The sequence below is a fragment of the Petromyzon marinus genome, chromosome 14, assembly GCF_048934315.1.
Source record: "Petromyzon marinus isolate PM22_M1 ecotype Great Lakes invasive population chromosome 14, UKy_Petmar_22M1.pri1.0, whole genome shotgun sequence".
Classification (NCBI taxonomy): Eukaryota; Metazoa; Chordata; class Hyperoartia; order Petromyzontiformes; family Petromyzontidae; genus Petromyzon; species Petromyzon marinus.
In genome coordinates this window covers 7,842,281-7,864,900 of record NC_133680.1, presented here as the reverse complement: position 1 = coordinate 7,864,900, position 22,620 = coordinate 7,842,281, and positions in this window count along the sequence as shown.

Sequence of the window (22,620 nt, the reverse complement as noted above, 5' to 3'; positions counted from 1 at the left end):
CCGCTGGGGTTGACAAAGGCAGGGGGGTTGCAGGAAAGTAGCTCATTGTTTCAACTGCCGCGCCATGAGGTTGAACCAGCAAACCTCTGGATTTCAAGTCCAGTGTGTTAACCATTTCACCACAGCTGCATCTCTACCAAATATAACACATACTTAATTCATTTTGCATGGGTGACCTTTTTTACCAACTCTATATAGTGGCCATGATTTCAATTTCACAGCTGATTTTGCCCACAAGATAATACAATTCTCACTAAATCAAAGTGAGTTAATTATATGCCTATGTTCAAAGAGAAGAAAATCAACAATTATGGCAGGACATCCCTGCGAGACTTACCTAAAAAGTTGGCCCTGTCCATTTCCCGTTGTGTGACGGCCTTTGGTGGTTTTTGGTATTACTATTTTTTTTGGTATTATAATTTTTTTGGTATTACTATTTTTTTCACAGTCACTTGACACTTTTATGGCTTTTGGCAGTGCTCTCCTGTTTCGGCAGGAAAGCCAGCTGTCGGCAAAACAATTTTTCAAGGTTGGTTTGCGTTCCTTTGGTAGAGTTTCTCGGGGTGCTTTGGACTCCTCCACTCACTGCCACTTACTGAATAGGAACACCTATTCAAGTAACAGAATCACTTTCGCACAATGCAACATATGTGCAATTTACACTTCTATCTTTGGAGTCCGTGGTGGAAATGTGTTAAGTGGTGCAAATGGGCCATAATTTAGTGTTATTCCGTAGCGGTTCTTGCAACTATTTTCTCTCTCTCAAAACTATTTTTCTGAGAACATGCTCTTTGGTTCTATTCGGTAAAGTCACGTAGGTAAAAAATAAAACAACAAAATCACGACGTTTCGGCCACAACACAAGTGACCTTCATCAGGTGAAGGGACCAGACTGTCTCGAGGACAGCGCTGGAGTGAACACAGCCAAGCTCAGACCGCGATCTTTAAGCTTGTGTGAGAGGAACTAAGGTGCCTTGACAAAGGAATTAGCATAAAAATTAGCATTTAATTGGCGGACTTAGCTTGATGAACGGTGTAGAGGGGGTGAACATGTGCAGGTCGGCGAGGGGGGGTGGGGGAGTTTACATATTGATGGTGTGAAAAGGGAATTTTAAGAGCTGCGAAAGTTTGAGAATTATCCATGCGTTATCTTTTTTTGTTGTTGTGGGTTATTGCTGACAGGAGGAAGTCATTTTATCTTGAAGTACTTTTACTTTCGTAACATGCTTCCACCGTGGAGCATCCGGTCCAATGGAATGGTAACGTCCACTTGCACAATTTTTACCGTTCGTTTTTTTTTCCAACCAGGACAAAAACATGTCCAAGTGTAAGGTGTTTTCAGTGGGGTCCTTGATGTCGGCCAAGGTCTCGCATGCCTTTTGTGCCCATTCAAATGCTCGCCATTCTTCTGGTGTGAATCAAGAAGGATGGGAGCGGGGTGGGGGGGGGGGAGCATGCCAGGTAAACTTTCTCGGCCCTGCTGTGACCAACTTTTTGCGTCTCTTTACAATGTTGTGAAAAGTAAATATAGGTGAACTACTTCATAGGAGAGGGGGGGGGGGGGTCTCCTTTTATACTACACAAATTAATTGGAGAGACCCTTCAAATCACATTGTGGCAAGGTGCCCGTGAGAATGAGCAACAATGCTAATAATGATACAGAATTTAGCATTTTGTGTTGTGTTCCACGATTAAAGTATGATTTTTTTTTCTGAATTAAAGGGCAGCATGGCGAAATTCCCTGTCGCTGTTCTGGCACTCGTGGTAATGTGTTGCCACCACGGGTATCCAATGGTGTGGATTGTGCTTGCATGCAAAACCCTCAAGGTCTCCTGACACTCCGGCACACACTGCGCTATTGTGTGTGTGTGTCCTTGCCAAATGAACCACAGCATTAAATAAGCAAAAAAGAATTCACCTCCACCACCCCCCCTTCGCTCCTCAAAAAAAAAGTCTCCCCCTCCGAGCTGCATGCAGCCCAGCGGAGATATCGTAAACGAATGTTAAAGTGTACACATACAGGCACATTCCAGTTTCCAACAGCCGAGTGGCAGCCAAAGCCAAAGATTTTCATCCGCAGTGAATAAATGAAAGCATCTGAGCTTAGAATTGCATTCTCTAATACTCTTGGGAAGAGGCGCAGTAATTAATCAAACTAATGGTGAATTTTTGAGTAGAAACAAGGGACACGGGAGAAAATTAGTGTATATGTATTGATACTATTCTATGCTTACATGAACAACTAGTTCAGCTCCCAAATGAGGTGGATAATGAAAATCTCAGCCTATCGGCCAGTGTCTCCATCCTTTCGTATAGCATGGAGTTGATCAGCAACATGTATACGGTCATGTCAAGGTTGGTGAGCCAATGGACGGCTTCATAGTATCTCAAATGCTACCAGCGAATGACCAAAGTGGCCATTCGCCGTGTTACTATGTAGGCCTTGGTTTGAGATTAGTGAACACAGCCACACTGCAGGATATTCGTAATTCTGCATTGGGTGTAGCAGACAGTGCAGTCAAGTGGTTGGAAGGTTGCCTTAGATGGGTGGAGTGGAGCTTGTAAGTTCACTACCAAGTGCATCTGGGTTTGCTGTATATGACCAGGAATCCGTGGGATTATAGTGCTGTTATACCACAAGACGACAATATCCCACATGTATGTACAGTATGTATTTTGAAAGTCTTTCGCACCATACATAGCCAACTGTGTTAATTATTGGAGGTGCATAGAAATGTAAAATTATTTTTTTTTACAAATGCCACTGATGAGTACTGGAATGAAAATGCAGCAAAGTACCCTATAATAAGTCATTTTGCAACACTATGCATTAATTGGCCATATGACTCATTCTGGGTGAATTGTTGCCTAAATCACCGACTAGCGGACATGAAAGTGATATCTGTCTGCCTTTGGTAATTTCATAATTTCAGACTCTCGCGAAAATGAGAGTGTCCGTGTATTTAATGCCAGCAACACACTTTAACTCAATTAAAATTCCTCTTGATGTCAAGCAAATTAACTTTGACATTTAATTTAACTTTTGTGCAACAATATTAAAACAATACAATGCCATACGATATTTAATTGTAATAATAGGGTTTTCCCCCTTTTTTCTGGCAACAAAACTGAAACCTTTTTACAAGGATTCATGTCTGCATTAACCACAATACCTGCAGTCAAAATGCAAACAAAAAACATACTGTGATAATATGTGCATTGTCCTTGAAACTGATTGGTCTACACCAAGGGACGGCTGTCTTTGAAGCCTCGACCCAATTGGTGCTCGACCAGATGACGCCAGAAGGCGTACAGCTCAAAGACAATGCACTATCAAAGTAATGAGGGCTCGGGGTGAGCATCTACATCATTAGACCTCCTTTGCCAGTACCAAAATATAATAATAGGGTTTGTCCCCTTTTTTTCTGGCGTCATCTGGTCGAGCACCAATTGGGTCGAGGCTCAAAAGAAAGCCATCCCTTGGTGTGGACCAATCAGTTTCAAGGATAATGCATATATTATCATAGTATGTTTTTTGTTTGCATTTTGACTGCAGGTATTGTGGTTAATGCAGACATGAATCCTTGTAAAAAGGTTTCAGTTTTGTTGCCAGAAAAAAGGGGAAAAACCCTATTATTACATTTTGGTACTGGCAAAGGAGGTCTAATGATGATATTTAATTGCTTGGGAAACTTGAAAATAAATTATTTTTATGATGGGAAAGTGCAAGGAATGTAATTCCGATGGCATTATTGGCAGTGACACTCTTCATGTGACTCATAAGCAGGCCATCTTGCATACAAGGGCCTTGAGTGTTGTCTACTATTAAGCTGACCTAGGATGTGGCCTGTGGCTTGAAGGTCAGAGAGCTCAGCTGGCACCACTAAGTTTGAATCCTAGCAGCTACCTGTGAATAATCTGGTTTCTCAAGTGGTAGTGAGATGATAATGTAAGCCAGATCATAAATTAATCCATACATGAGAAACTCGATCAATTTGGTTCTGCTCTTAATGTGGATGCATTTTAGCTGAGGATTGAATATTAGTTAATGTGACAAAAGCTACTCAATTTCAAGGTGGATGGGAAATACTGTCCCATACTTTAAAGGGCAGAGGTCATGCTAGGGATATTACACACAGTTCTATAACACTCACTTGCGTGGGTCATTCTCCAATATGGAAGACGACACTGCCCTGCGAGAATTCTGAAAGGATTCTTAATCTCGTGATATGGCATTGCTGGCATAGTTAGGATAAACTCAAGAACAAAAACAATTATATTTTGTCTTACCCATCAATTAAGTAATGTTTTACACTTTTTCATATTGCGGTGGTGCAGAATTTACATGTGAATACAGAAATATGTAACACGTTAATTTGTCCACAAGTTAAAGTCACTTGAAGCTCGTAAATGTCACCAAGATATGTATAGATGCTCACGTTGTCATAATGCCAAGAGTATTAATAACATCAAGCATCTTGATGCGCAGTTCCATTCAGATGCTTTATAAATCCAAGTTATGATGTGATGCTTTTCATTAGCCTGTTATGTAGCAAATTATTACAATAATAATGATAATTAAAACTTGAAGTGTGCACAATAGTTACTCATTGTCGACGAGAGATAACTACTCAGAGATACGAGGAACCACAAACGATCAGGAAGTCACTAGCCACGTGGTGGGCCGGAACCAACACGTGCCCAAAATGTATTCAATTGATTGGAATTCTCAGGAGCGGAAATCATTCGAGACGTGGCGCAGCGCTTCAACGCTACAATGTATTATTCGGCAAATGATCCGTTTCCAACAAACGAAAATTTGTCTGTCTCTATTTTCCACTGTGGTTTGTTTTCCTCTGTACGATGCTCATAAAATATGATGCATCAGCAAGGTATTCATTCAATTGCATTTGGATGTACAGCAATATGCAGCAACACCTGTAAAATATACTTTATTTATTATAAAAGTGAATATGCAATAGCTGTTTATGGGCCACATTTCTTCGTAAATAAATGCACATGTTTTCATCATGACTTGTTTGTTCTTTGCAGCCTTGCTATATGTCGGTTAGTAGTCATCTGTAACAAGTAAAGAAAAGCATACAGTACATGCATTTCGTAATGAAAAATATTTCATTTAATAATCTTTGATGTATAGCAGTGACCATAGCCTTTGTACTACGAGTTCGTATTTGTGAGAATCATAATATTACAATGAGTTTCTTACAGCCTGTTTACGACAAAGGGCAGCGGCCCCCAAGTACATGACTCGCTCATTGCGTTCACCCTGCTTCGTGTTGTCTGGAGCCAACGGCCCATATGTTCGTATTAAATATTGTTGATCAAAAAATACATCCTCATATGTTCCTGCAGGAATATAATATTTCAATGAATTTTATTTGCTTTCCGAACGATTGATTTTAATTGCCTGTAGAAAGCTGGGGGCAATCTATATATAACATTAATTTGATTTTTTTCATATTCTTGGTTCTTTCGGTAAAGTTATGTAGAAGGGAAACAATAAAATGATAAAAATATAAAACAAAAAAATTCTCACGACGTTTCGACTGCAACACAAGCAATCATCATCAGGTGTGAAAACCTCAACAAGAAATTTTGAAAAAAGTGGCGGTTATTTTTAACGTTAGCACCACGGAGAGAGATTTGACTGTTTGTTCAGATGGACGAGTCCATCTATGTTCGGAAAAGAGGAGGGGGGAGACGAAAAATCATGGATGCGGTCTGAAAGCCACCTTAAGCGTGAATAATCAATTAAGACCCGAAATGGTTTATCAAATCCTTCCAATGATTACTAGGCCAGAATCCATCTCAATTGATTGATCACGCTTAAGGTGGCTTTCAGACCGCATCCGTTATTTTTCGTCTCCCCCCTCCTCTTTTCCGAACATAGATGGACTCGTCCATCTGAACAAACTGTCAAATCTCTCTCCGTGGTGCTAACGTTAAAAAAACCGCCACTTTTTTCAAATTTTCTTGTTGTGGTTTTCACACCTGATGATGATTGCTTGTGTTGCAGTCGAAACGTCGTGAGAATTTTATTGTTTTATATTTTTATTATTTTATTGTTTCCCTTCTACGTGACTTTACCGAAAAAACCAAGAATATGAATCCCTGCAGTCACGAAAGCTTTAAATCAAAATTTGATTTTATTCGTTTGTGTTTATTCCCTCATTTATATATTTAAAAAAATAGGACTGTGTATTGATCCATGTTGAGTCTTGAAGAGGTTTGCTATTCCAAGGGGCCCCTTGAGTCCTTACCTATAGGAAGATCTGTTCGAAAGGTCGGACATGTGAACTGCTATAGTAAATGAGGGTTACACTACACACACAAAGGTTACTGAACAAAAACACAGCGCAAACTGCTCGAAACATTTTATAACTAAGAAAACTTTTCAAGATTAAAGAGTACACTACTGTATGTGAAATAGTCGAAATAATACCAAGCTCAGTAACTGCACTAGGGGTCGGGAGGTTAATTGGTCTGGCCGGATTTGTGAAGGGTGGATATGCGACCTAGAGTTTGCCACCATAACATTGCTTACTTTTACTCATGAAAGTAGTGCCATCATGATATTCTCTTTTCGCATTAGCCTACATACTGCAATGCTTCAGTGAGCATCGTGTTTAATTTTCATAAGGGTTCTGCTCGTTTTTATTTTTCCTTTTTTTTCCAGTTTTTTGGTGTGGGAGGAATAAAAGTGGATTGCATGGGGGAAAAAAAAAGCCTTATCCAGGTGCACCAATAGTTTTTCAAAAACCCACAAGTTTTATTTAGACCTCATGCCCCTTCCACCACCATTTTACCCAATAGGTGAGTATGCACGAGGCATGCAATGATTCACTCCTCTGATTACGGTAAACGTGTTCACGTTTATTTTGTTTAACCAGGTGAGAACTCAAGGGAACAGAATCGTCCCATATGGAAGAGTGATCTTTTAGCATTTGTCTATCATAAGGAGGGGCCAACGGTTGCTATAAATAATCCCAATTGGGTAATTTGCAATTTTCGAATTTGGCAAATGTGGAGACTGACGCCGGGACACAATGGGCTGCTCTTGCAAACGATGCCGGGGGGGGGGGGGGGGGGGGGGGGGGGGTATTTAACGCCCTCCGTGAAACAGACGCGCATATTATTGTGGTTATTACATCCAGAGTAATAATTAATCAGGGCGTCCGCTGGATTGGAATCGTGGACAAGCGGCGAGAACGCCACTGCAAGAGGCAGCCCTGCGTGCTGCCTCGAGTGGCTGCAGAGGTAATGGGAGCCAGATACAAATTAAATAAAATCTAAATTATCTTCGATAATTCATCAAGCCACTGCTGGATGACGGCCTCCCCCACAACGTGGCAATCGTCGGGCTTTGTGACTATACTTCACCACACTTGTCAGTGAGTGTTGGTGAAGGGGAAACCCAGGATCGGATCAAATGTCACTCGCCACTGCCGTAAACGTAGCCGCGAATCGAACAAGTGTCACTGGGGTCATAGCACGGTATGCTAACCGCGATGGCAATACTCCCACAACCACAGTATACCAATCTAAAACGGTCGATTTGTACACGGACAAATCAACGTGTGTATCGTGAGCGTGTTATTCTATTTGAATCTGTGGCTTGATGTACCACTACAAGCCTGGATGGTATGCATGCACAATATGGCTTTATTCTTCTTCTCCGATACTCCGGGCCATCATTCTAGTTGTTAAATTTCACGCTTAATGAAATCGTTTTCTTCTTTTTGGATTCGAAACTTTTACGTTGGGATGTCCACGCTTTAAAAATATCGTAAAATAAAACCTCCAATCACTGTACACTTAACAAGTACCACTCTCGGAGCGTCGTTTTATCGGAGTAATTCTCCATGCAAGATCCTCGCGAAAAATTAACTCTGTTTGGACGATTTACATTCAGCATTGAATCGTCATGGTGAGACTTTGTAGGAAATTGACATTCGCTAGCAAGAAACTGAAACTGGAAAACCTCTCGAGTTTAATAATGTTTTCCAAAATCCTTGTAATTAATTATTAAGAATAAATTCCAATATCATGCACATGTGCCGTTTCCGAAAAAGATCACTTTTTTGCAATGACCCAAGAGGCAATTTGATTCCAACATCTGTAAAAACTTGAAGCACATGTTTTTTCACTCTCTCTTGCAAAAAATAATAATTACTTAAACTGTTGCCCATTAAAAACTGTACATTGGCTATATGAAGGCTTTTTACATTAACATTCGCAATATTATTCGACGGCCTGCTAGTACTTTATATGGGCCTCCATATACAACTGTAAAGTTCAGCTATAGCATAATGGCATCCTCCATCATGGCATTGGTAATAGTGCAAAGATAAAGATTTTACATAAAATGACACGTTTCATGGTTGAGTCTGAAAATGAAATGTCAAGGACCCATGTGCAGTTTCAGAAAATGATTTTTTGGTAATATTTTCACCAAAGAAAATACACCACGTATTATTTTTTGCCCAACATTTGTGAAACTAAAATACTTCTGCCAAGATACGAGTCCAGCCCATTGCATGCTTGTGCAGGTAAAAAAACATAAATGAGCACTTATCATTTGTGTGTTCGGTACGACTAAATACGAACTCTTTGAAGAATTCAATTTATTTCACAGAAACGCACAAGTCAATACAGAATAACCTGGATATAAGCACACTTCTTGGGAGAAATACCAGGTGTGCTTATATCTGAAGTGTGCTTGTATTAGCAGTGTTCCTTCCCCTTCACTCGTGTATAACGTGATGATGTTTTGCTTCATGTGAAAACCGTGCTTATCTATCGTTGCCATTTATCAATAATCTAATGTACAGCATGTTCAGCTGGCTGAGGTTGAGAAATCACAAACGGGGCCGATAATACATTTAGCAACGTCTCTTTGCGGAAGGTAAGCCCTGCCCGCTTCAGAATTTGTGGCCTCGGCTGCGGTGAGGTTGTCCACTGCAATCTCGACAACAACAACAACAACAGAGACACGGAGTGCGTTACCACGGCCGATCGAATGCACCTGCACGGGGCTCGCAGTAGTCTCTCAAGAAGCAGTGCGCCGCGTGTGCTGGCAATCAGCTGTCAAGCAATTCCGTGTTCGTGCGGGAGATTAGTAATTAGCTCGCCGAGCACCGGGCCTTTCCCCCAGCGTATAAGTACGAACTTGCACGTGTGGTTCCACTTGCGTCCCACGGGCTTACCAGGCAAAGTGACGCGGGGTTTAATGGGGCAGCCACCTCGCTGCCAACTGCGATCTGTTAGCGCGGAGGTCCAGAGCTACAGCACCCCCTCGGTGCCACGTCGGCATGTGTTGAAATCTGGGCCAGGATTTGTGTGCGGTTTGGTTTAAGTTGTGTATTCGTGATGGCGCGTAAAACTTACCCACTCGACACACATTAATGTTTCATTAAGAACCATGATTCAGATTCCCTGCTCAAATGCCCATTTCAACGGTGCTCATCTCCTGTTTGCGAGCCCTGAGTAAGTGGTAGAAACTCCACATTCCTATGATGGGTCGATATAGCCAATGTATGATTTTCACACGAAGTGGTTCTCATTTTATCGACCCCAGAGAGATGATGGGCTGAGGCAATCCTTAACCGGGATTTGAACTCTCAACCTTGTGAGCCGCTCACTCTCCTGCTGAGCCGTCAAGCCATCTACGTGTGGATGTATATAAGAGCGGCGAGTCTATTCTAACAAGCCTTTTCAAGCAGCTTGAGCCGCAAAACACGGTTGCACTTGATAAAGCAGATCTCTGGTGTGTGCATTGTCGAAGGTCGCCGCTGGATAAATAACGTAATGAGAACGGAGAAGGAAACACAACATCGCTCCAGAAGACGCATGTGGATGTTAAACACAACATTTGGGTGTTTCGCGAGTTAATATTTTTCTTTCGGCGATCTTTTTCCAGGGCGTCTTTGCAATCTGTAACGAGGCTCCGTGATGGCTTTGGGAGCAATGCCGCGGTGTGATACTGAAGCGAGGGCATGCATTGAACGGAATGTTGTGTTCCGGTCCAAAACAAACAGAGGACACATTGAGGATGTGACGGGGCTCGGGGAAAATGTTCCCATTGTCCTCAAAGAGGCAAATGCTATGCATTCATGCTCTACAAAACTAATTTAGAATAAGTCATAATCATGCCAAAGTTTAAAAATGAAATCCAGCCGTAACTTTGTCCGCCTAGAAATGGGAAGCAACGGAAGCTTGTTTGGAGTAAAGATTAAGCCAAATGCAGTGTACACACATGCGTAATCGCAGGGCAGCAACTGAATTCTGAATGGGCTGAATCCCCTTGGCAAACATTAACCATATTTAATGGCACACAATTTGGGATTTATGATGCTTGTTTGAGGAAAAATGTAAAGAAATATCACGATAAAAAACATTTCTCTATTCATGTGAGAATACAAACAACACGGGATGCTGTGCAGCCAATATTTGAACTAAATATTGAAAGTATGTTGTTATTTATTTTGCTTTAATTCACATTTTAACATGCGCTTGTGATGTAATTGCCAAACATATCCTTGACTTGGATAAAAAATGTTAAATAGCATGTTAGGTTTTGCTTTGCTAAGTTCTAAATTTCGTTAGCTAGAATATCCAGGCTGCTGTGTTGAGAGTTCCTGAACTTGATGTAATCTTGGCAACAGGTTAATAGAAATTTGATACTTAGGCCATTGAAAGAATTTGCTTTAGAAATATATTTGTCTTTTTTTCTCCCCCCCATGAAGGTTTCAGTCGCGTTATCTACATCTACCTTAGGTTATTGTAACCTCAATGAACTTTTATACAATGAAAATCACCGTGAAATGTTGAGTAGACTTGGCATCTCAGCAATAATTCTTCATTCAGCTTTGTTAATCAATTAGTTAGTTAATGTTTATAAACGGCTGCTAAATTCACATATTTGTGTACAGAGTGTATTTCACTTCACTAGTCCTAAGAATTATGGTAAATTTGTATTATTATCGTGATAAAGCACCACTGACGTTGCAGTATTTTGCACATTGCACTATGAAACAAGCAACCTACATTTGATTCAATGCCGTGGCTGATATCGGTAGTGACGAGCGTAGTTGTGCATAGTCAAACACTTCCCATGGATGACATGGTGTGGAAAGGCCTTCAGGAAGGCCTTCACGAAGCCAAGAGTTGTGCTACAGTGGATTTAAGGCCACCCTTTAGCAGTGGATTAAAAAAAGAGCTGTCAATTGTTATATTTCTATGAATTAGAATTGATAAAAAAAGGTAAAACATCATCTGAACTGGAAAAAAAACTGAGAATCTGAATAAATTCAGTTCGTTAAATGGTGGCTGATGCAATTTTTTGCCGGGATTACTCATCAAATGGTGTAAGTTTTACATTCTCATGATATTGATATGTTGACTGTAGGCCAATAGAAGTAGATTTTCTACCAATGATACAACCTCCAAAGGTGGTGATAATTTTACAAATACAGTGGGAGGATGATCATAATGATGACAATGATGATAACGATGATGATGAAGATAATTACGATTGGGCATCCTGTTTCTCGACCAACTAAGCCTGTCCCAATGCAAAGGAAAATAAGAATTGACTCAGTTGCTAACTGCTAAACCAGGGTTCGACATTGCATCTCTTTTCTTTAAGCAAGTTTATTTTTTTTACGAATCCGATTTGCCATAATTAATAGTATTTATCCAATTTTCTCCAGGGTGTAAAATGTTATCTCAATAAATGCAGTTCAAACACTGTTTTATAGCAGGATGTAGCAATTCATCATTGATATAATCAGTGAAAGTCGAGAATTTTTTAAAAATATATTTCTTGTGACTATAAGTAAGTTGTGTAATAATAAATTGTGCTTGAGAAATCTTGTCAAATTTCAAGGTGCTAATTATGAGATCCATAATAGAAAATCCCAACTATTTCTACGCCTATTTTTTTTGTCACGGCATAAAGAACAGATTTGAACACAAACAAAAGGGGGACATTATAGCTGGAACTTTATTCAATAATATTAATAAAATGAAAACTTTGCATACAAGCAATTCAGTATTAATCTTTTTGCGTTCCTTAAAAAAAACATGGCGGGCAGTGTGGCACTTGTTTACGCGATTTTGTCGACCCTTGAAAGCTCCAAACGTCTACGAAACTGGCGAGGAGAGGTGCGTTTGGCTGTAATAAATATTGGTGATTTAATGTGGCGGCAGATGAAATTAAAGGCTGTGTTTTTCGGGTTAAATATTTCACAGGAAAGCGCGCAGACGTGAGAGGAACGCCGGGTGATTTATTGTACGTCCGTGTGGACAGAGCTGCCTTTTGTTTCACACTGACCAGTGAGAGAGGGCTCTAGGGGTCCTGGGAGGTAGGGAGGAAGTTTGTGATTAGCTCTGCCAGACAGGGGAGGATGGCTCCATCACGGAGTTCACGTCTCCACAGTGAGGGTCAAGGGCATTCACACTCTGCAACAACACAAGTGTGATAATCATTAAATTGTAATGTTTTCATCGTCGTTGTCATCGTCATGGTCAATCCACTGCTGGATGAAAGCATCCTGAAGTCTCTGCCACATTTCATGATCCTGTGATGTACTAGTCTGCCAATATTATTGCTTCTTTCGGTAAAGTCACGTTGAAGGGAAACAATAAAAGAATAAAATATATATAAAACAATAAAATTCTCACGACGTTTCGACTGCAACACAAGCAGTTATTATTTTATTGTTTCTCTTCAACGTGACTTTACCGAAAGAACGAATAACATGAATCACTGCAGTCACGAAAGCTTTAAATCAAAATTTTATTCTGCCAATATTATGAACATGAACTGACTTTATTGCTTCATCTCCGACGTTGACATTGTCTCCCGGATGTGTTTTATTAAGTGTCTGCCACTGTATTATTATTATTCCTAACCATCAGCCATCATCCCTTCTCGACGTGGTGTCCTCCCCAAACTCTAGTTTGAATTACGTAACTAACCCGATTAAGTTCAATACCTATTTCATGCACTCCTGAATGAGAAAATCATGCTTGTTAATTATAAAATAATAAGTGATTGACTCACATGAATATTGTACATTTTGAGTACAATAATTGTAAAAGAATGTATCCTTTTTCCTAATTTTTCACCTTTCATGTTGAAAAAAGATAACATTCGTTGAAGTACTAGGAACCTAATTAAACAGATGAAGCAACTGCAACTCTTTCAACATGTTATAATTATTTTTAAAGAGAAACATTTTAAATTATAAAAAATGGGCATTTTTATTGAATGTTCAGATTGCTGTTTGTTATATCATTTGTATTTTATTCCCCTAATTAGTCTGTTTTGAAGTTTGTTCTGCGTTTACTGTTTTTTATTTATTTGTTGAAGGCACAATAATCATGGTGTGCTCTAATTCATGACTTAATCAGTCGATTTCCTTGATTCAATGTCTGATAAGTTGAATTTAATTGACAAATTATACATTTCGTTGTGGCTATATATGTTTAGCAACAATTAATACGAATATTCTTGGTTCTTTCGGTAAAGTCACGTTGAAGGGAAACAATAAAATAATAAAAAAAATATAAAACAATAAAATTCTCACGACGTTTCGACTGTAACACAAGCAGTCATCATCAGGTGTGAAACCCAACGGCAAGAACATTTGAAAGAAGTGGCAGTTTTTATTTATTTATTTGTAAACGTTAGCACCACAGATAGCGATTTGACAGTTTGTTTAGATGGACGAGTTCATCTATGTTCGGAAAAGAGGAGGGGGGAGACAAAAAAATAATGTATGCTGTCTGAAAGCCACCGTAAGCGTGAACAATCAATTAAGACCCGAAATGGTTTATCAAATCCTCCCAATGATTGCTAAGCCAGAATCCATATTCTCGGTTGAAATTGTCTCTGTGTTTGTATATGTGGATAGCCTCATGAACGAATCTCTCATGGTAGCCTGATGGCTAGCAAAGAACCTCTGTCTTGGAGAAGTCAATGTCATGTGAGTCTACTGAATTATAACAGTGATCTGCCACGGCCGAGGTGTTGGCCCTACCGTGATTAAGGTCTGCTTTGTGTTCATGAATGAGGTCCGCGACATGTCGTTTGGTTTCTCCAATGTAACTGCTACCACAGAGGCAACTTAGTTTGTAGACACCAGGGTACTGTATGTCCGGAATCACATCTTTTACAGACGGAACCAGATGACGGATTTTATGTAATGTGTTGAAACGGACCTGGATTTTGTGTTTATTCAAGATTTTGGAGATCTTTTTTGTGATCCCCGCAATGTAGGATAAAGTGATGGTTTTGAAAGGCTCCTCAAGAGGGTCCTTCTTCATGGTTTGAGTGATAGCTTTGAGGATTGCATAGTCGGAGTAACCATTAGCCTTAAGAGCTTGGTGTACGTGCTTGAGTTCACTGCCTATGTGTTCCTGCTCGAATATGCATTGGGCTCTATGGTACAGAGTCTTGATGAGAGAATTCTTCTGTGATGGATGGTGGTGGGAATCCGGTTTCAGATAAGCATCCGTATGGGTATATTTCCTGTAGACAGAGTGGCTCATTGAACCATCAGGTCTCTTTTTTATTAGGACATCCAAAAAAGGTAGCTTGCCATTTTTTTCGACTTCCATGGTAAATCTGATGGCTGGGTGTATGGAACTGATGTGGTCGAAGAATTGGTCTAGAGCAGGCCGGCCATGTGGCCAGATGACAAAAGTGTCATCCACGTACCTCTTCCATAAGGTTGGGCGCAGAGTGGCAGTCTGTATGGCGTCAGTCTCAAATTTCTACGTGAAAATGTTGGCTATAAACCGGAGATAGGGGGGAGCCCATTGGGGTGCCCTCTGTTTGTTTGTAGAAAGTTCCATTCCAAGTGAAGTATGTATTAGTTAAGCAGTGTCTCACCAGGGGGGGTACCTCAGTGTTTAGTCCTTGATGAACCAAGTCTTCAATGATTGCGATGGTGTCAGGTACAGAAACTTTGGTGAATAAGGAAACTACATCAAAACTTACAAGCAGGTCGTCTGGGGACAGGGAAATACCCTTCATTGTCGATACCAGGTGAGTATAATTTTGTACCGCAGAGGTGGTTTTTCCAGTGAAAGGCCGCAGGATTTCAGACAGAAAACGAGCCAGTTTGTAGGTGGGGGAGTTGATAGTAGAGACGATGGAACGAAGGGGTGTATCTACTTTATGTATTTTTGGTAAGCCGTATAATCTTGGTGGCCTGGCTGGAGAAGGTTTCAACGAAAACTGTTTAGTTTGATCAATTAATGTGGTTGAATCAAAAAATTATTTTGTTGGTTTGTGGGACGAGGCTGTTCGTGGGATCTCTTTTTATTTTTGTATAGCTGCCATCGTCAAGTAATTCTTTAATTTTGTTGTTACATTCTATTTTATCCATGATGACAGTAGCATTGCCCTTGTCGGCTGAGAGGATTACAATGTCATCCCTCTTTTTTAATGTATATAATTCAAAACGCTCATCTTTGCTGAGGTTGCTAGCTGGCATCTTAGCGTTTTTGAGGGTTGCAGCGATTTCAGATCTTGCTACGTCTGCAGCGATGTGACCCAGGCCCTTGAGAGCCACGTCTACTTGGGCAATTATATCATTAACTGGTATGTGTTTAGGTGTGACTGCAAAGTTTAGACCTTTAGCTAAAACGGATTTCAGACCATCGGAAATAGAACTGTTACTGCGATTAATTACGACTTTGTTAACGTCTAGCTTTTTGGTGTGTGGGTCCGGTCTTTTGTTGGAGAGGAGGTTAAATTTGGAAATCAGGTTGTCCTTACATTTGGTCGACATAGTAGCAGCTGAAGAGGCAGTCATATTGTCTACATGTTCCCAATCCGATGTTGACATTGTTGCCGTCAATGATAAGTGTGATTTGTAGAGTGTCTTGTCAGGAAGGTGAGAGACTCGATCAGCTGAGCCTTCTTATCCCGGAGTTTGTTGAAGGATCTTAAAGTTATGTGGAAACCCTCCCCGTAGAGGCGGTTAAATTTTGATTTAAAGCTTTCGTGACTGCAGTGATTCATATTCTTGGTTCTTTCGGTAAAGTCACGTTGAATGGAAACAATAAAATAATAAAATATATATGAAACAATAAAATCCTCACGACGTTTCGACTGTAACACAAGCAGTCATCATCAGGTGTGAAAACCAACGGCAAGAGCATTTGAAAGAAGTGGCGGTTCGTATTTATCTATTTATTTATTTATTTTTTACGTTAGCACCACGGATATCGATTTGACAGTTTGTTTAGATGGACGAGTTCATCTATGTTCGGAAAAGAGGAGGGGGGAGACAAAAATTAATGTATGCTGTCTGAAAGGCACCGTAAGCGTGAACAATCAATTAAGGCCCAAAATGGTTTATCAAATCCTTCCAATGATTGCTAAGCCAGAATCCATCTTCTCGGTTGAAATTGTCTCTGTGTTTGTGTATGTGGATAGCCTCATGAACGAATCTCTCATGGTAGCCCGATGGCTTGCAAAGAACCTGTGTCTTGGAGAAGTCAATGTCATGTGAGCCTACTGAATTATAACAGTGATCTGCCACGGCCGAGGTGTTGGCCCTACCGTGTTTAAGGTCTGCTTTGTGTTCACGAATGCGGTCCGAGACATGTAAAATCGCTATCCGTGACACGTTGACAAAAGACAAATAGTTCAAGAATCCACAACAAAGCAAAACATGTGGATTCACTCTTCAACACACCGGTGGGCTAAAGTAGTGAAGTATTTGTCTTTTGTCAACGTGACACATTTTTTTACTGATTGGCCGTGTCGGGTGGTGGAGGGTTGTGACACATTTATAAATAACGCGATCTAACCCAAAAACCTTTATTATGAATGAATACGAATGTTATTGTGGATAGTGTACGCTATGAAAATGGGACATTGCCTGAAATGTCATGTGTTATTAATACAGCATTGTTATCGACGAATGTGTTGAGTTATTTGTCACGAGGGTTGATAAGCACATCTTGAATGTCCTACACATCAGCGTAAAGTTTTTCGTGAGATACATCGTGTGTATTGATTGTAGAATGCTGTCTTAGATTGCGCACAGCTTAATTAGCATGCAAACACTTTACTGGTTGGAGTTTTTGCTTTTTTTTGCTTTAGGTGTTTCGGTCCCGTTTCTGTCTTTCCCCAAATACTTGCTTTACTCAAGTCCGGCCTCGAGAGTTTATTTTTTTTTAACGGTACCCAGTATTCTCAAAGCAATCACCTATCCAAGGACTGAACAGGCTCAACGCTGTGTCACGACCGAGATCTGAATGGCTCAACAGCACTCAGGGTGATTGGTGCTGTGAAGCTGTATCGAGTTATTTAATTTGCACAGTTAAATGTGTTTTTCTAACAACATGTGGTTTATGTTTAAAATGTGAGGCAGATGCTATGTGCAGCATTCTTTGTGTGTGACATACACGTATACTTTTCAAACATCAATCCATATTCAAGGATAGTTTTACAGTTGCATTGAGAAACAGAAATAGGGACGTGTGGGTTAGAGAACATGAAGAGGTTAATGCATCATTAAAATTGTTGAGTAAACTAAGCGGTCTTCGGGCAGGACACGATGCTGGCAGGGATGATGATCAACGGTCAAGAATAGAGATGGAGCGACACCCAATATGATGGGAGATGGTGACAGCAAGTGGAGAGAGGGAGACGTCTTCATTAGCATCGCATTCACAATGGATGATTCTCATGATAAAACGATTGTTTCTGCGATAATTAAATATCTATGTCATTCACAAGCACGTGATCAATCAATGGAGTAGAATCTGTGAAAATTTAAATAAATAACAGATGGAGCAACGAGTGATTTTTTTCTTGATTTTTTTACAGTGCGAAAGAACTTCCACATACATTCAAACACCAGCTAGGAGGATTCGAGAGCCGATGCTGTCAGACGAAATGTGAGTTGCACATCTCTTCCCGCACTACTGTGTAGCAAATTGTCAAACTGAACACTGGCGGAAAGCCACGAATTACAGTGGAGAAAAGAAAACCCATACAGGGACTTTGCTCCTCCAGGAGCGAGCACATATTTTCTTGCTTCATGGCTAAGCCAGATTTTATTCGTATTAAAAGATTAGGATCAAGCTGCAAAAGTGGCTCTCTCCATATGCGGCATAATAGGAAAGGGAATTGATCATGCAACAATACTAAATTTGAAATTGTTTGGCTTGCGTGTCCTTCAAATTAAGGTTCAAACACTGGAAGGCTACTTTTTTAAATGCTTTTTTGGGCTTCCTTTGTTGAATTTTATTGGAATTTCTGAAGGTTGGAAATCATTGAGAAAGTGATTTTTTGATGCCTTAAATGAAATTGCGCTTAATTTAAAATGTGTATTGTGTGAAATCCAATGAACGAAATATGAAAAACTAATTCTTAACTTACGTCTTACTGATACGACGAAAGAATATTTTGAAAGTTCTCAAAAGAGTAATTCTCTAAAAAGTGAAACATAACATAAATACATACAAATATAAAAAAAAATCATTTTCGAACAAACACTGTTTGGTATTTTTGCCCAATGTTTCTGATGACACTATCGAGGTCTTATCACGTGATGTAGAATCCACGTGGAAATCTGGCATCGCGCTGCAGCCCATGCATCACAGAATGACCAGCAGAAGCAATTTTTCACAGAAAGCCTGAAAAATCCTTTAAGTCTCTTATTTATCATTTACACATTATGGGGCAAACCTTCTCACATACTCTGCTGTGAGATTGTTGCATCATAGTTAATATATGTCACGAATAAGTGTATCAAATAAAGTGCAAAACCATACTTAATATGATGGTTTGTGCGGTGTCATTGGTGAATGGGCTGAGATCATCAACTCACTTGATCTGAGAACCTGGTTTAATCATGGGTTGGTTTAATCATACCCAGATCAAACCCAGGATCTCAGTTGCTCAACACTCTGTCACTTGAGCCACATGGCCACCTGTTTAAAATGTGCCATCTTATTCATATTGTAAACTCAAGATCTAGATGTCATTGATGCCACCCCAACTCACTGACACTTTCTATCCACTACTAGATTCCTCAGTTGCTGTTTCGCAGTAGACACACAGCGACCTCCAAAGATCGACCCGAACAGCATCCCACCATCTGGTCTTAGGTATTCCCCTTGATGGTGAACTCGTGGAGTCTATTCCAATGCCTGTTTCAGTGACCAGTCCTCCTTCATCCCATCCTGCATTGTTGTAAAACATCATAGAAATATTTAAATGTGGTTTCCAGAGGCGTTGAAACGCACGGCAATTTGATTATTGGCCCATTTTGCATATCGCTACAAAATAATTTATGTGAAGGGTTGATCGAAGCACATTTCTGCGTAAAAAAATCCCAAAACCATAATTCAATACAAGTATGTTAATGCATATACGAATTTGAAAAAAGGCAAATAGTGCTTAATGGGGTTACATTTTACGTGCTCCAAAGTGAAACTTAAACAATAAACACCTTATGGAATTTGAGTTAGAGTAGATCAATGTGTCTGCATGTCATAGTCCCAATTCAAGTGAAAAAAATACTTCCAGTTGACTTCATACAATATCCATCTATGGTTTGTACAAGAGTATTGCATTCCACTATTCTTGTAATGCAACAGCATGCTATTCCTTATCAAAATGTCAAATGCCAAAGTGGTTCACTGCTGAATTGAGCATGGGGTGGGTGCTTTATTCTTGTTTTAAGCTTTGAATCAGCGGTGTAAATTCCACATTCTTATGACAGGGTGAGTTTATCCACAGGACAATTATTGATTTTACTGATATTCAAGACTGTAATTAAATATTTAGCTTGTTACCTGTGTCTTGTCTAATTCCGAATAAAATGACATTCGACTTTACAGCTCATTAGGTAAAATCAAAGCAACAGTTCCTGTATATCTATTGGTGAAAATGTATCTGTTCGTGTATATCTATTGGCAGTCCTGAGGAGCGGTGGCACAGTGGTTAGCATGCTGACCACAACAACACCAGTGACGATTATTTGAACCAGTCTTGGGCCTCAAATGAGTACCTGGTACGGTGTGTAATCATCACCACTAGGGAGACAAAGGCGGTCGGGCATGGTGTTGACCACCCACCCCTTCGTGTGCCATGCCGGCCTTCAGTGGTGCTCGCTAACAGCACTTGTCCTAACAGTCAAGTAAAGGCAACATGGGGAATCTTTGTCTTTGCAGTCGACAATAAACCACCACACCCTCGAAGTCAAATATCCAACACAAGTTTCGCCCCATGGACAACTGCACATGAGCAATATGAATGCGGTTGTGCTGTAACTCCTTTGTAAGTTTTTTAGCCGAGTGGACAGGCTATGAATGAGACTTGTGGCGTTTGAAAGTATAATGCTTAAACAAAATATTGACTGTGTGAACGAAACTACATGGTAGTTTATCTGTGGCCAGGAATCAAACTTGGTTCACTGGGTTCATAGTGCAGTGCGCTAACCATTTGAACCCCCTACCCCCCCCCCCTGAGAAAATATATGGCATATTTTTTTAATGTTTAAGGGGAAAAAAACCCTCCTCCCCTACTTAGTGCCATCATAATTTGATTGTAAGCAGAACAGGTTTGAAAAATCATTAGATTTTATTTCTTGGATAACAGGCCTGTTTTCATGGTTACATGGTGCATGGTTAGGCTTAGCAATTTTAAATGGTGCTATTTTTGCATTAAACGTAATTAAGCTAAAAAAAAATTGGTTCGGCAATTACCGGTGCTGCTCTAAATTTTTACTACGATTTTTTTTAAACACACGGTGAACAGGCGAGGAGGCTGGGCAAATAGGTCGGTAGGTATGCACGTTACGTATCGTTTGGGGGGTGGGGCATGGCGACAGAATTACAAGGCTGGTGGGGGGCAGTGATTACCACCCCCGATGTTGTGAAATCGCTCCAAGCTCTGAGTGAACAATGGAAATTGTGTCCTTAAAAGTGATCAGCAGCGGCATCAGTGCAATGGTGCAGGCTCACGAGGGGCTGTAATCAAAACTCAGTGCAGCACCTGTAACCACAGGGCTCCCGTGCCCATTGTTAATTGAACATCGGAAACCCTCCACTGGGCTGCACGGCTCTAAATGCCTACACTTGATTGAGTTCTTACCCATTAAATGTCATGTTCAGAAGACAGTGGCCTTGGCACAACTCAAGCACGCGGTCGCCTGGCTGCCTCAGACCGCCCTTGGCAAAGCTTAGTGACCGCTAATCGTGCACTCTAATTAATGATTAGCCGCTGAAGCGATTGGGAATGGCATAATAATTGTCTCAAAATTGAGAGCTAATTCCGGAGGATTTGCTCAATCAATGATGCAGCGATGGATTTTGAATGTCCCTTTAAACAAAAGGCAGCCAATTATAATTTTGAGATACAGCCAAAAAGGCACGCCGCGCTCGTCCTCCACTGTATTATTAGTGCGTGAATTTTGACTTTAAAATGTCGTGAGTGCAGGAATTCATATTCTTGGTTCTTTCAGTAAGGTCATGAAATAATAAATTGAAATGAAAAGTAAAAGCAAAAAACCATGAGGTTTCGATCGCAACGCAAGTGGTCCTCATCAGGCGTCGTGGTCTTTTGCTTCTATTTTTAATTTTCATTTTTTTAAATCTTAATTTAATTTTAATTTTCTATCGACGTGACTTTACCACAAGAAAGAAGAATATTATTTTTAACAATATAATTTCCAACTTTTTTTAGGACAATTGATGTACATTGCATTTTTAATAGTGTAATGGTGAGTACACCGGTATTGAAATCCAGAGGTTGCCAATTCCATTCCATCCCCCCGCGTGGCAGTTCAACACCCTGCCTCTGTCCACCCATAAAACGGAATAACCGCAGTTAGGTAGTCAGTTTTTGGCTAACCATTGAATAAAGACGGTCACTGCATCGCGTGCTTTCAGATGCGCTTCTGGACCACTCTTCCTTCCGATATTCGGAAGCCACAGAAGCTGATGCACTTTTAAATCTAAATTCAAAACTAATTTAATCAGCAATGATTTTTTTTAAAATGTGGTTTACTGTGCTTCCTCCGCACCTCCGATGAGCATGGTTGGCTACGTACGGTGCGAAAAAGAGTACAATATACATACATGTTGTGGCATGTGTGGGACATCATATAAAATGCCCACGCAATTTGTTTACATCTAATCAAACAAGGCACTTGTATTTCTGTGCATTCTTAACTATTAACGATCCATAAATATAAATTAGTTACAATGACAGACACACATCGTTTAATAAGCAGTGAACAGAGAACCCTTTACTGCAGCTTATGCGTTCAGTTGTGAATGCAATTGTCTAATTTTATATTAGGTTTGTAATCACGTGATATCATTGCACAGCAATAAAAAGTGATATTCAGAGCAAGGAAAAAAACACATTAATGTTTTTTTTTTTTTGCCGAGCGTTACATTATTCTTAATAAACATGTAATATTAGTATTCTTGGTTCTTTCGGTAAAGTCACGTAGAAGGGAACAATAAAATAATAAAAATATAAAACAATAAAATTCTCACGACGTTTCGACTGCAACACAAGCAATCATCATCAGGTGTGAAAACCACAGCAAGAAA